We start from the raw sequence: 15,119 nt of genomic DNA, 5'->3' as shown, positions 1-15,119 counted from the left end.
GCAATTCATACCCATTTTGCAGAGTAGCTTTGAGATCTGCAGATGATATAACTGCTAAGTGTTGTTATGAATGATTCAGAGCTTCTGGCTCCTATTTCCATACATGGATCATCAGACTGTCTTTCTCTGCCATTTTAAAATAATTGTCTGGATGACCTGAATATCTTCGAAGTAGTTTGAGTTTTTGTTCAGGTGCTGGCTTTAGAAATCAAATCTTTCATCTGATACACTTAACGTTAATTTTGCTTCTTTAATGGGATTCTCTTTACCCAAATTTACATGATTCAGCTTGCAGTCTGTTGTCTATGTGCTTCTTTTCCAGCGATAAATTTGCCCAAGCGTCTCCCAGTATGTGTTGAGAAACACGTAGGTAGCTGTTTGTGTGCCATCCACTTCCACAGGCGGGTAAACAATGAGGGGTTTGTCAGATTGTGGCTCGAACAATACTTGAGGGAAGCTCCGTCCCACCTGGCTGTCAGTTCTGTTGTTGTACTTTGCTCTTGGTGACATCATTGGTGGCAGCTAAATGAAGTATATTAATTGTTAGATGCTCTTTGACCAAGGATGTTGACTTTTCCTGGTGGCCAATCGTATACCGCTGGTTTTGCAGAAGAAGCTGCTACTCTACTGTAATGTAGCAATCAGTTAGAAACAAAGGTGAGAGTGGAGTGAGTCTGTTTATGTAGATGGGAGATAAATAATTAAGAGACCTAAAAAGCCGTATGAATTACTTCTACATTTTCAAGGTCTGAGTGTGCATCAGCAGTCTAGGGCTTTGAAATGAAAAACTCTGCTGTGTTAAAAGTTACTGTGATGCTTCTGAGGTTAGTCTCGTCATGGGGAGCAGTGCTGTATTACAGCATCACCTCTTCTTACAGGTGGAGGGCCATCTCAGCCAGATCTCAGCTGAGCATAGCCAGGCCTGTACCACTGCCCCAGGATAGGCACTCGAGTGTTAAGAGTTCATGTTACTTCCACAGAAGTGATCCCTTTTGTTTCTTTGGTTTCTTCAGAAAGCTGTTTATATACATGCAGTCTCTGCTGAGTAGATTGGCAAGGGCGAGGAGGTTAATGAAATGCTTGGCTGCTGACTCCACTACGCTGAGAACAAGGCTGACTGACCAGGGAGTTCCCGAGTAAGATAGGTCAAATGAAGCAGTGCTGCAGAGGGCAGAGCAACATCACAAGTTTCAACTCTACTCATTAATAGCTATGTGCTTGTAATTGTCCTTGGGATTTCTCCTCTTCGCAGTCAGCTTTTCTGTACATGAAGAGTTTAGCCCATGATGCTGTGCTCTAAGAGAAACTGCTTCAGGAGCGCCCATTTCGTCATCTCCCCAAGAAGATCTCCTTTCATGACCATGCCCTCTCCAGAAACGTAAATCTGAGGCAATAAACGTGGTGTGTCTGGTACTGAGGTGGACTTACTGGTGAATGTAAGTGAGAAGTACAGTCCAGAGCTAGTAGTGCACTTTGAACATCTTGCCCTTAACTGTAAGATTCATCCTTCCTCATAAGCATCCTTTTATTAAAGGAGAAGGATATTGTATGATAAAATCCACTTTCTGCTCTTCCTGTTACTGTGTTTGCTTTCAAATTAGTTTAAGAGTGAAAATGAATCAGTTAAATTCACACATTGCCCCAGATTCTTTGTCCACCTCTTGTATACTAGGCCAGTGCTGCAAAATGCAGTTTGCAAATTTGAGCAAGGGAATTGTCAAACAAAAACTGTTAAGAGGCAGCTTGTGATTTTGTACTTAAATAAGTAGATAGAGAAGAGTTTGTACTGTAAGTAATTATCAAAAAGCTCCCATTTTCCGTGTCGCTTTTTACAGTAGCTTAAAGCAGCATTTGAGAATTGGTACCACTGTTACTCATCTGACAGGGCTGCGAAGTTCCCAGCTTCCCTTCTGTGAGGGAAAACATCCCAAGTAACTGTCTGGACTGAGTCAGATGAATCATGTCATGGAAGTGACAGTTTCTTCACACTGACTATAAAGGGGTTCCCTGTGACTAACTCGGATACCAACATCTACGCTGCAGGTATTTAAATAGAAGTGAGATAAATCCCACTTGTCAAGTCTTCTCCTTGCTTCCAGTTGGGACACAGTGCATTGGGGGTTTCATTGGCTTAGGAGAAAAATCTGGAACAGAATTCCAAGGATTTAACTTCATAGGTATCTGCCTCCCCCCCCCCCCCCCCCGACACAGAATTTTGCGGTTCAGTTTGTAATTATGCTGAGAAATGAACCTGACTGTCTAGCGTACCTGCAGGTCTCATTTAAAAGCAGTCAAAATAAATGGTAGATGCTTATTTGGAAGAGGTTCAGCATCATCCAGTGCAAACCTGCATTTTGGGACAGCCTATACCTGTTCCTTTTGGTAGCTCTGAAAATTGAGCTCAAACTGCAGTAAGTGCTGTAGTCCCCCCAAACTGCTGCTGGCATCTCTGCATTGGCATGTCCTCGTAGGAGTAGGAGCTGCATCCACACTGCAGGCCGGGGGGGACTGGAAGGATTCAGGTGAGGTTGTTGCATGATTATTTATGAAATTAGTTTCTCTTGAGTGGTTTTGTACATTGAAAGTAGAGGCCTTGCTGGAATATTTCTACAGGGTACTACGGCCGTGTGTTGATGTCTGCAGACTCTTTGTTGGCAGAGTCTGTAGGCATCTGCACCAAAAGGTACTCTGGAGTATTTGCCCAGCAGGTTGATACTATGTAAACATGCATATTTCAATACACAAATAGTGTCAAAATGATGGATTGTAAAAGAGCAAACTTCCCAAAGAGCAGTCTGGGATGGATGGTGCTAGTGCTGGCTTTCCTGGTGTATCTTGGTCCCTCAGTGAAGCTGCTGATGGTGGGGGCAGTTTGTGTCTCTGCCAGTTAGTTCAGGGCATCTTTACAGAGCTAAACCCTACATAAAGGAAGGAAAACGTCCACCCCCACCACCACCCCCTGCCGTGCTGGGGCTGAGCTGTACTTTCTTGGAAGGGGGAAGATGATATTTCTTTTTCCACCTGGACAAGAAGCAGTCTTTGCCATTGCCCTTGGGCATCTTGCCAACAGGATTTATTTCCTTCTCCAGTTTAAATAGACAGTTATTTTTGCATTGATACGAGTTACCAGTTCCAAGGACTGAGTCAGGTGTTGAAGCGCTTATAGTAAATTGTTAATCCTTGTCTATTGAAATCACACACACAGGGAATGTGGGGTGCGATGCCGTGACAAGTACTGTCTCTGGGTGCCCACAATCGTTACATTGGTGCTGAACTGACTTGTTCTTTTTTGAGGGAATGTTAGTTGAGGCAGATATGTGCTTGTGCTAATGCACCTTTAAAGTAGGTTGAGTTAAATTAAGGAACTGGCAGTGAGAACAAGCAAAAAGCCTAAAGGAAGCGGTGCTGCCAAACGCTGGCATCCCTGCCAAGGCCAGTACACCGGGCACAGCTAGGAATACTCCAAAACGTGTCCAGCACAAGAGGTGACTTGCCCATGATGCTGAGTCAGTGGGTCGTGGGCTGCTGCGTGTTTATCTGCCATGGAGTGTTTAGGTCCGTGGGACACGAACTGCTTGACCCTTTTGGAAAGCTGCGGCTTGCATTGGCAAAATGCGATGCTGGAGGTTGGCTAAATCTTCTTCCTCTGCTCTTTGGTTGTGCCCTGGATGCTCTCCCTCCCACCAGTTCATGCCAGTGATGCATTGGAGAGGTCACAAATGGTTTTTGCATCTGTATAGTTCTCGGGGATGTGCAGAGAACGACGTGTTGCTCAGCTCACAGTGGAAGGCAGTCTTGTGCCTCCAGAGGTTCAGCTCTCGCCCTCCTTTCCCATTTTCCTCTTGTCTCAACTCTCTCCAGCACACAGGTTCAGATGCTCTCCCAGGACAGTGGTTTACTAATGCCACACCAGGGTCAGTTAGAAGTGCTGGAGCACCGGGCTCCCCAGCAGCCTGCTCCCAGCTCGCTGGCTGATGGTACCTCCTGTGCGGGCACATTCTTACATGCTGTTGGCCATGTCTCTTGGTTCTTTGGCTCTTGAGATGCCATTTTACCTGTACTTGTCCATCCCAGGCGAGGCTAGCAGGGTGAGCTCATACGTTGCAGAGCAAAAGGCTTCGCTGTGATTTCACCGAGATGCCAAGAGCTGCAATCGTGCCATCTAGTGGTATAAGCCAAGAGTATCAAAATAAAGGAAATACTCCCCCCCCTCCCCCCCATCCATCCTCCTCCCAGTACTCGTTAATTCTGAAATGCTCCATTGTTTTGGGCAGAAAATGGGTATTTATGCCCTCTGCTACCCTGTCAGGTTTTCTGGGTGCTGGGGGGCTGAGCTCTTCAAGGATTTGCTAATCAGGAGGAGGAAGGGGAATTTTTTAGTCTTATTATATAAAGCCGATGCTAAACGTAAGCAGGCTGCAACTTCATACCAAGAAAATGGAGTTCGAGCTGGTATTGCCTCCCCTTTGAGGAACTGAATCAACTCTGCAAACAAAATCAATCCGAGGTTAAAACACCCTTGCTTTAGGGAGGAGGGGAGAGGGAGGTAACAATGATTTGCTTGTCTGTAGCCACGCAACAATTCATCAACAGAGCTTGTGGTGAGATGCCCTGCGTGTGTAGATCAGTACCAGAACAGATTCCACCCCAGCTAGTAACACGGAGTACTTCCAGCTTCCTCTCTGCTAAAGAAGGCTGCACCAAAATCGCAAAAGGCTCAGTAAACCTTTCTAGAAACCTACATTCATCACCAAGATAAGAATAGGCCTCGCAATGAGGAGTATTAAAAGGCACGCGGTTTATACCACAATTTGGCATGTGTATGCAGTGAATTACAGTCTGAATTAAATCTGTCTTGGGTGTTTGTCTTTACTGTTATCTTCAGTTCAAGCTCTGGCGCAGAATTGAAGTTGCTCAGGTTGATGTTTATGTGTGCTTGCTGTTCCCAGGATTTTTACCTAGAGGTCATCGCGTCCTTTTCTCCTATTACCAAGAAGCTTGCTGTTTGGATAGGATTATGTGATCCATCTGTTGTAGCTACCACAGTAAGTCAGGAGGGCCATTCTGTACTGCCTCACATGCCCCTGAAGTATCCTTTTTGTGCCAGGGTCAGAATTCAGACATTCCTGTTGGCTCAGGACTTTGTTTTGTGCACGCTGCTAAGTGTGCAAGACCATGATACAGAAATCCCTGAAACTGTCAACACTGGAATTACAAACTTAAAATAATATGGAAGATGCCTGTAGAAGGAGGAAGAAGAGTTAAACATCTAAGAATTGCCAGCAAGCAAAGCGAGGAGAAAAAAGGTGTGATGGTATTAAATGCTAGAAGTGCGGCTGTCCTAGCTTGAGGTCTGCTTATACAGCTTTGGTAAAATGCAGAATGAGGGTTAAGAAAAGAAATCCTAGACTTCCAAATGCCCAGAGAAGTCCTTTTCTCTGTAGGGTAAGGGTCAAGCTGCTCTTGCATATTCTCTCATTCGGAATCTTTTGTGTATTTTGTGAGCAGTGGCATGATTCAGAAAGGGGGGTGAGAGGTCACCACTCAGCTCGCAAATGTGTAGTATCAAAATTGCAGCATACTGCTAGGCTGTAGACATGGGAGGAGAAAGTGGAACGTAAGTCTCCTACTTCCCAGGTAAGAGAATTGGCAATGGGAAGGTACAGGAGGATGAGTAGCATCTTTGACCATATCGTACTAAGAAAATTGTAGTGTGCTTTGTGCTGAACCTGGGTGCTGTATTGTTGGCTCCTGTGAAAGGTTAGGCTGAGGTGTCTACAAGGTCAGTCCTATGACATTTCAGTCTTATGCAAGAGGATGTTTAGGTTGCATCTTGTTTAGTCCTTAAGCTGCCTCTGCGTGGTAACAGAAAATGGGACATGGCCGAGAGGAGAAACCTGGCATTATCAGTGAAGCGCTCTGGAAAGTGCATATACTAATCAGGTGGAGACTTACTTATTTGGATGTAGGCACTTCAGTGACACTGCAGTGGGTGCTTCAGTCTCACTGGCTGCGTGTGTGTCTGTGGGTCTGTGTGTGTGCGTGTGCGCACTAACTGCACCCACCCAGGAAGCCGTGCTGTCCTCCCGGTCCGTGAAGACATGGATGTTTTAGTCCAGGCAGGTTCCCCACATCGTGCCTGGACCAGGTCTCCTCTGTGCAGCATGAAGACTACCGTAAGATGTTGTTCACAAAGCTCTCATTTTTTGGTTTAGTGAGGATTTTTTTGTTGGTTTGTTGTTTGGTTGAGGTTTTTTTTGGTTTGGGTGTTTGGTGGGGTTTTTTTCTTTTCATTTTAAAGCCCCTGATGCTACCGTCTACCCATTTGTTGGTTTTATTCTGAGAACTAGAGCTTCAGTTTTAAGACCTAAAAAAACAAATATCTTTTGGCCTTAGTAAAGACTGAGTTTGAGTTTGTGGCTTGACTGGCTGGTGGTCCTGGGAAGTGTAGATCTTACTGGAGCAGTGGCAGAAGCCTGTGTGAACCCAACCTGGTACGGGCATACCTGGGCTGCATCCTCAGGAAGGTTTCTGGAGTGAGCCATCCCTGTGGGCACATGTGGGAGTGCTTCCACCAAACAGAAGCCACAGGAATCATCTAACACTGATATATTGTGGACCACAGTTCAGAAAGCTATTATTATTTATTAGATGAAATCTAATTAGAAGATCAAAAATGCCAACAACTTAATTTCAGCAAACAGCATTGAAAAAGTTTGCCTCATGCATTTGAAAAGGGTTGTCTTTTGAATGAATTTGGTTGGATGGTTTTGGTATGGTTGTGGTTTTTTAACCAAAGATAAATCAGACTTGGGCAAGCAGTGAAGGTGAGCCATTCCAGCTACTGCATGGGTTTTATTTTAAGGCACGTGATTTTTTTTAGACCAAAAAAAGCAGATGCTTTTTACCTGTTGTCTGTCCTTTGGCTGAGTAGGTTTTGATTTTTATGGCAGGAAATATTTGACTGTTTGTACTAATGGGATGCAACACTTGACTTTTATGACTGCAATGCAGGCCTTTTATTAATAAAACTTAATGTGTAACAGGATAATTCCGTTGCAGCTAGTACTATACTGGCTTGATTTTGTACAAAATAAGTTTCTACTTCCTTGAAGGCCTTATATAAGCCTTAACTGGGAACGAATCCAGCATGTTCGATCACAATAAAGGAGCTGCTTCAGAACGGGCTCTTCTTTAGAAATAGTCGTAAACAGGCTTATATATAGGCATTGCATTTATACACAAAACTTGCTGAAGAAATGTTTCCCGAGGACTAGTGGTTCTTATGTATGCCATGGGGACTCTGTTACACTAATTGGTGAGCAGACCTGTTGTAGTAATTCAAGGCAAGGTTTAAAACACAAGAACATCTCTCAAATCTGTATCTGCTGAAAGGGCTGGGTATTGAATGGCTCTTTGCTGTAAAAAAGGCATTTGATAAAAAGGCTCGGAAACTTCGGCTGGCATCCTACATATGCAAATGCAGGTGCCGTACACGTTATATTTGGATTTCAGGGTTTTTCAGATCCATTTCAAGTCTGTTGGTAGCAGCCTTATGTGGTTTGATCGCTCGCTTTCATCACCCGTGCCCAATTATTATACATGAGATCCATCAGCCCCCTCTCACCGATAGTGCCTGCAGCTGAGCATCAGCACGTTTGGGAACAATAAAGGGCTGTCATTTGGGAGTTCCTTTTCCTTCCTAATCGGACGGGACTCAAAATTACTCCTTCGCAGAGCTCACCAGTCGGGCTTGTGTCTTGAACAGGTAATGCTTGCATCTGAGCAGCATGAGGATTGGGTTTAGGAAGCTTTGTTGCTGATTTACGTTCAGCATCGTTGGTTGTGTGCTCTGGTAGAGTTTCGGATAGGTACAGGACAAAAACATGGAGAGACTTCTGCCTTTGTAATTGATTTTTAAGGATAATTTGCCATTTTGTTCCTCGCCTCCTTCCTAATGAGCTGAATTGTTAAAATATGTTAATGTAAGGAGACACATGAGAAAGGGTGAAGCAATATACTGACACGTTGAATAATTAGATCATCTCCTGCGCAGGAAAAAAAGTCAAGTATGAAACAGGAACAAGAAGTGCCTCCCTCCCCCACTGTAGAGGCACCAGGTCGGGCTCTTTCTGCATGCAGAAGCAGGTTAGAGAATTAGATCTTTAGTATTGATTAATTTTTGTGAAATTCCTGAAGATTCAAAGTGTTATGTATAGTAACTGTCTTGTATTCGTCTGCTGTTCTGGGGAGAAGTTGGGAGTTGTGTCAGAGGGCTGAATTCGTGAGCTGCGTAATTTGTGATTAAACAAAAAACTGACTGTTGCTGGATTGAATTTGTAAATGCTGTAGCGGTTAAATCAGGTTTTCTCAGCAAAATCCTTGCAAATTTTGTCCTGAATAGGAGTTAGATCAAGGGAATTCCGTAAAGAGGCACAGGACGTTGTGGCTGCCTTTCTCACAGCATTTGGTGTTTCACGAGGCAGTGCTTCGTATTTCTTAAAAGGTTTATTTCTTTGAAATAATAACTGCTTAATAATTGATAAGATCTCAGCCCTGTGTGAACCCATGCCTGTGGGGAGGGCTGTAACAGTACTCCATCTTTACTTACATGAGTAAGCACTCTGGTGTGTTAAGTTCACTTGTTTGATAAACATAACACTTTGCTTTTGTTCTCTTAATCACTTCCTTCGAAGAGTTAACTTCCTAAGCAGCCACAGATTAGTTCTCTCAGTTGTTTTAATTATTTTTCTTGTCACGCACAGTGAAGGTCTAGTGTTTGTGAAATGTCTTCTTTTTTTTTTTATTTCGTCCCCCCTTCCATGGCAGCTTCAGTGATGCTGGCATTGAAAACCCAGCCAAAACGCTGTCTGTCTGCGGTCCTGCCATTTATTTTTTATTTATATTTTTTTAACTAAGTTTCAGCTTAATGCTACAGAATGTAATACTTTTCCTTCAGGGTGATTTGAATGCTCCAGAATTTTGTATTGCTCTGAGGGGTACGCGAGAGGCTGTAGCACTGGGCTTCCACGTGCTCGCTGCTGAGTAATTTCCTTTTGTATTGCTGACAGGTGACTCAAAGCAGGAGCTAGCAGATGGCTGCGTCGTTAGCTGGTGGCCACAGCCTTACGAGATGAGTTTTGGAATTTCCATCAAAGTCTGGATTAGGCTCAGGATGTGCCAGTGGCACAGAGCACTCCGGGGGAGTGTGGAAGAAGAGGAAATCATTCATAGCGACTCATCTTGTGGTTGGGTGAGTCAGGGGTCTGCTGTTGGTGGTCAGAAAGGCACGTGGCTGACTACACCGTCTTTGTGTGTTCTGCAGGATGCAAACTGTCTCTAAAAATTAATTCTGCCCTTTTGATTTTTGTCCAATGAGTTATTTCCAGAAAGAAGTTACTGTATTTTCTGGAATGAGTATTGTGAAATATTTTTTTTTATTATTTTTTTTTTTACAGTGGGCAAGTTTTCATCTGGTGATTTATCAACTAAATATTTTACAGGATCATAGTTAAAAGCTGCTCTTAAAAAAAAAAAAAAAAAAATCCACCCGGTGCAATAGGGAAAGTAAAAGCATCTCAGTTTCCAAATGATGAAGGAATAACCGAAAGAGCTCGTTCTTGGAATAGTAGCTCCATTGGCACTCGTTGGTGATTTCCTGTGCATTTGCTGCAAGAATCACTCTGTGATGTGAGTAGGTGGTACTAAAGGGTTATTATGAAACCAATTTTCAACCAGACGTTTTGAGTCATGGATCGGGAAGAGGGATAGCAGCTTCAGAGCTTTCTCTTTGTTTGAGCAGTGCGCCTGAAATGCACACGCAGGATATTTTGTGCTTGCATGGTATAAGGCAGACTGGGGATAGGTCTGGTATCACGTGAAGTGCTCTTCTTCATGCCGCTCCATCTCAGGGATGAGAAACGAGGACGTGGGCTGAGAGCCGGCAGCAGCGTGCAAGGTGCACAAGGAGCAGTTTCCTGACTGTCTTTCAGTTGTAAGTATTTTCTCGTGGTTTTTCCCAGACGTGAGAGACAAAATGGAGTTGCGTCAGGACGGATGTCTGCGCCAAAACGAGGTGGTGGTTTGGAGCAGTTTGGTTCTGTTCTGGAAGCAGATGGGCTGCCACTGGCAAGAGACAGTTGGCTTCTCCATCAGAAAAAAAATGGGGTGTTTAAGGGAATTGGTCTGGCTCCTAAACCGAAGGAATTGTTGACCTACTGACTCAGTTACAAAGCATTAGGGAAGCAGTCTTATTGTGGTTTCTTTTGTTGGTGGCAGATTCAGATGTCTGTGAGCGTTACGGGTATGACTAGCAAAGGAGAGACTGTTCTGGTACCTGCTGCCTGTGGGATTTATTTTGTGCCAGGAAGGAGCTGAGGTGCTGATGGCTGAATAACACCTAAACTTTATTTCTGATGCTTCTCCTGATAATGCATTGGTAAGTTTATGTACTTTTAATTTTCAATGCTAAGATGGTATCTTGCTAAATGTGATTGAAAGAAAGCTCTTTGAACATAGCAAGGTGTATTCATTTTTTCACTGGAGCAGCTTTGTCAGAGAACAGTAGCTGGCCTGCTGCAGTTCAGGAATCTGGACATAAGGGGGGGAATTTAATCAGGTTGACAGAAACAATTTGAAATTACTGTTCCTTCCCACCTTTAACCTACAGACCTCTGCTAACGTTGGTATTAAGCAAAGGGGATGGGCCAGCCCTCCAGCTTTGGGATAGTATCATCCCGGAGTCACTGCTAAGCTGTTGTTCATTCAGTGAAATGTAATAGGAGAATAAGGCTTTGGTCATCTTGAATTTCACATGAAAATCAGTTGTCCGTCCCTGGAATTAAATCTAGTGATACTTCTCCCAAAATATGCCTAGGATAGAAATTACGTTATTTTTAAGTGGCTCTGTAAATCCCAAGAAAAAAGCTATCAATTAGTGGCTCCTCAAAAGACCCAGATCATTAACATACCATTGGCTAGAAGGAATCATGTTGGCTGGCTGAGCTAGGTCTGGATCTTGTGCTCCCTGAATCTGCTCTCAACGCTGCCACTGGTTTTGGGAGGGATTTTTTGGAGAGGGGGGCTGCTTGAACAAGTCATTATTTATGTTGTCGATGAAGTAAGGGTAGTAATATTTAACTTCTCTTCAGTGCTTTACCAGCATTATCACTACATTTTCTGTTTAGAGAGGATGCTGATACATGATACTGCAGCTCTTGGATTTCCAGAACGTTGTTTTGAATAGTTAGATTATTAGAAGGTGGGGAAGGCAAGATGGTGTTTACTGAGTTTATCATGCTCTGTGGTGGGTCTCCTCCAGACACCTGCTGTACAAAACGCTGGTGCTGCATCCTAACCGTCCGCCACGAAGGGAGGAATTCACTGTTGCTGTACTTGACTGGGTGGGTGACACTGGGACACCTTGCATTCCCAAACCCACTTGAGTCAGTAGTTGTAGTGAGCCACTTGCGGATATTTATTTCCCCCTCTTCTCCAAAACAGCAACAGAGGAGGCAGTCCATACACCACACATCCCTGTGGAGCTGCAAATAAACCCAGCAGTTTTTATTTAAAAAAAAAAAAAGCAGGGAAAAAAAAAAAAGAAGGTTTAGCATTGTACTGGATTTCCTTTCCTTAAGTGCTTCCTTTGGATCTTGGGAGAAGAGCTGAAGCGCAGGGCGACTTTCTAGCGAGCAGTCGTACCAAAAGGCGTGGGAGGCAGGGTCAGGGAAGAGTCACTTGGTTGTTATGTGGGTGTGAAAAGCCTATGAAAAGGAAAGGGCGGAGGAAAATACTTGAATTAAACAAATAAAGGAGAATTTTACACAAATTAGATATTCCAGAGTAGATTTTTGCCAAGTATTTTTGTGAATTAACTGCCTATCTTGTGAAAATCATTTATTTAAGTGTAAGCTTATCAAAATGTTCTCAGGAGGGACTTCGTGTTTTGTTGTTTGTTTTTTTTTAAAAGCAACAACAAATCAAAAAAGTCATTGTGTCCTTACTTTTTCAGATGAAAAGAAAGGAAGTTGCAAATATTTATAGCTTCTGAATTGTTAACTGTTAAACCTACATTGAAGTGGTGGATCAGATTTCCTTAGGCTTACAGTGGAGCGGTTTCATTTACTAAGAAATTACAAGCAGACCCTATTTGAGGAGAAGGAGCCTTATATCTTCAGTTGATCGTTTTGTACCCACCTGTGGGACAGGGAAACGGCTGCTCTTGAAAGTCACCTCTGTTGGGGAGCAGGCCATTAGCACTGATGCGGTGCACGGGGATGTTTCACACCCAAAATAATTGAAAACATTCGTATTTTGAAATGTGCAGGATTTTTTTATGTATGTTTGAAGTAGCTCCATCTCCTTGCAGTTTAAAATGTCACCTAATACGATTGAGAGAAAATAAAATACATGTGTAGAGAGAACATTTTTCCATGCCTTTTGTGATTGTCTTGACCAAAAATAAAGGCAGTGCATGGAGGAAAAAGGTGTAACAGCACTTTCTCCCTGAAGCAGAATACTGAGTATTACATCCTTTAGTGAAAATCTGGATTTTTGTAAAAAAAAAAAAAGCACAGACAAAGAAAACCCAACCAAAAAACCCCCACCCTATATCATAAATAGTAGCTTTTTAAATACAAGCCATAAATTGTATATCAGGAAAACACTGATACTGTCTGAAATTAGATGCACAGCTGTGTAGTGTGGTGTCTTCTACTAAACCAACACAATGCTTGATGGTTTAGGTCTGTGCAGTGTCTTCATAGCATTCATGTGTACTGATTGCTGAGGGATTCCCATACAAAAGTTCATAGGCGAGGTGTAGAGAATTTGTTGGCTTTTCCTTATTGTTTGTTTTGTAAATCTGTCCAGTTAAGTTCTTCATGGCCCGTAGCTATCCAAATGCAGAGTTTGCAGCTGAAGTTTGCATACAAAATGGTGAGCTCAACATTGGACCTGGAAAAGAGGAGTGCTTCCTTTTCCATTGCTCTGCTAGAATGATAATAGCAATATTTAAGAAAAAATTAATTCCTTGAGCCAAATAAATATGCAAGTTTTCCAGCAACATAAGGTATGACTAGAATCCACTCTCACCTGTGCGTTTTCAGGGTAGAGTTGTGTGCGATGATCTCTGGTGTCTTAATTCCCTCCCTTGTTTCCCTTCTGTCTGTGGGCAAACTGGGCCACCTCTGGGCAGTGCTGCCATGCCGTGCTGTGACTTTAGGGGTTCATCAGTGCAGTAAATGGAAGCTAGCAGGCATTTGTAACTTCTAATCAAAGTTTGCGCACCTGAATTGCAACTTTAAGGACCGAAGCGGCTACCAAAATTCCCCATATGACCTGTTATTACAGGCTCCTGTGAGAGTGTATATGCAGTTTTATTGCCAAAACATGCGGTTGGCAGAAGTGAGTCATAACTCTGAAGATCTCAGCTTTGCTCTTTGATTCACTTTTATCCACCAAAAATAAAAATATTTCCAAGAATACAGGTAGGTATATGCTATTCTCCTGTTAGGGCAGAGCTCTCACTGGCTTTTAATGGTATTTACATAGCTCATAAGATGTATTTTTCAAGCTTTAGTATAAAAGAAGCCATGTATACATTTTATCTAATCTTTAGTGCAGTAGGCATGAGCAGTTCCTGGAGAAGGGACCAGAATGTAGGGCTCTACCCCTTCTTCTGGGAGTCTGTTTCTCGTAGTCATTCTTGCCCTCCAGTGCTTTCTCTTTAGGGCTCTGTGAATTTTGCATTCCTCTCAGAGCTGACCCAGCTCCAGTGGGAGGGCAGAAGCAGCCTCAGCCCAAGCTCTGCTTGAAGTCTGCTGGTTTGAGGACTTTGTAGGAGGTAGGTTCTACAGGGGGGAAAGTGCCTAGTTTCCCAGGTGAGCTCGTAACTACTGGGTTACTATTTGAAGGTGACAGTGTTATCTTCTGTGGACATGTTTTTGGATTACTGTGGTTGTTACGTGTTGTCTTGTACTTGATGTTGTTTTAGTGTGGCCACGTTGTACCTGTGATGACCATGCGGCCTTGGGGTGAACCAGCTCAGTTTGCTGATCTAACTGAAAACTAGATCTTTTTCTTCTCCCTTTCTTTTCTTTTGGGAGAATTAGAACTGGTCCAACTCACTGTATAGCTGCACGACTGCTGGTGCTGATGGGGAAGCAGCAGGACTTCAAGGCCAGAGCAGAGAAGATGAGACTGTCCCTTTCAGTGACATCTTCATAAAGTTCAGGTCAGCCTGGTCAGGAAACTGTACCTCCCCTGTCTCTTAATCACTACGGTGCTAAAGCAAGAGCTAACTTAACCTTGCTCTCCAAAACAAGCAATCTGTTAGATTTTAGTCTTCCCTGTTTTCCTTTGGCATCTGGATTTCAGGTGTCTATATTTAACTTAAGCATCTGTGTACAATGAGTAGTCAAACGTATTCCTTTTAATATTTCCATTTTCTGCTTAGAGTCTAAATAGTTAAGAGTAGGATTCATAATACTGTATGGTGGTAAAGAGAAGTCCATCCCTTCATAAAATTTCCAGTTATCAATGTAAATAAATAGGATAGAAATGGTATTTATAGAGCCTGATGGGCTCCTGACATTTACCAAATTGGCATTTTTTCAAATAGCATCACAAATTGTTCTCCTGCAACACTTTTCACAACATTGGCCTTTGTCTATAATCTCACAAATTACTCCCCATCCTAATTGGGGTCAAGATAGAATTTCCATTGACCAGGAAAAAAACAGCCAAACACCCCGAAATCCAGCTTCTGCAAAGCAGGTTTCAGGGCAGCGATACTTCAAACAGTTGGCTTCCAGCAAACCCTGCACAGTCCCATGTTGTGAAGGATGATCTTCCTATATGCCTTTCTTTTTTTCTCCTACCCTTCTGCTTTGGAGGTTCTTTTTGCTTCTTTTGCATTTTTCTCTTGATCTTCCTGATTTTTAAGCTTACTGTTCCTGTAATCCATTTTTCTCAAAAATATGCTTTAAACATAAAAGGTGTGCTTGTGCCATACGTCCTTTTGCTCTTTCTGCATGTGCGCTTACCTAATAACTTGAAAATAGCAAACAGAGCACGTGATCTGAGAAACAATCTGGTGTGTTACCCTAAGGGAGGAT

At 43.1% G+C, this 15,119-nt stretch overlaps 1 long non-coding RNA gene across 1 annotated transcript in view; it reads left to right on the top strand.

Annotated features, from left to right (window-relative positions):
• The window catches only part of LOC119148566, a 103,518-nt gene extending 88,827 nt beyond the window's left edge, over positions 1–14,691 (top strand). Inside the window, exons 6-8 of the long non-coding RNA XR_005104422.1 lie at positions 9,072–9,253; positions 9,459–10,438; positions 14,115–14,691. This is a non-coding gene — a long non-coding RNA (uncharacterized LOC119148566). The remainder of the gene's footprint in view (positions 1–9,071; positions 9,254–9,458; positions 10,439–14,114) is intronic.
• Positions 14,692–15,119: the final 428 nt, after the last annotated feature.

This window comes from Falco rusticolus, chromosome 5, assembly GCF_015220075.1.
Source record: "Falco rusticolus isolate bFalRus1 chromosome 5, bFalRus1.pri, whole genome shotgun sequence".
In the NCBI taxonomy this organism is placed as follows: Eukaryota; Metazoa; Chordata; class Aves; order Falconiformes; family Falconidae; genus Falco; species Falco rusticolus.
This window is presented reverse-complemented; position numbering and strand designations above follow the sequence as displayed.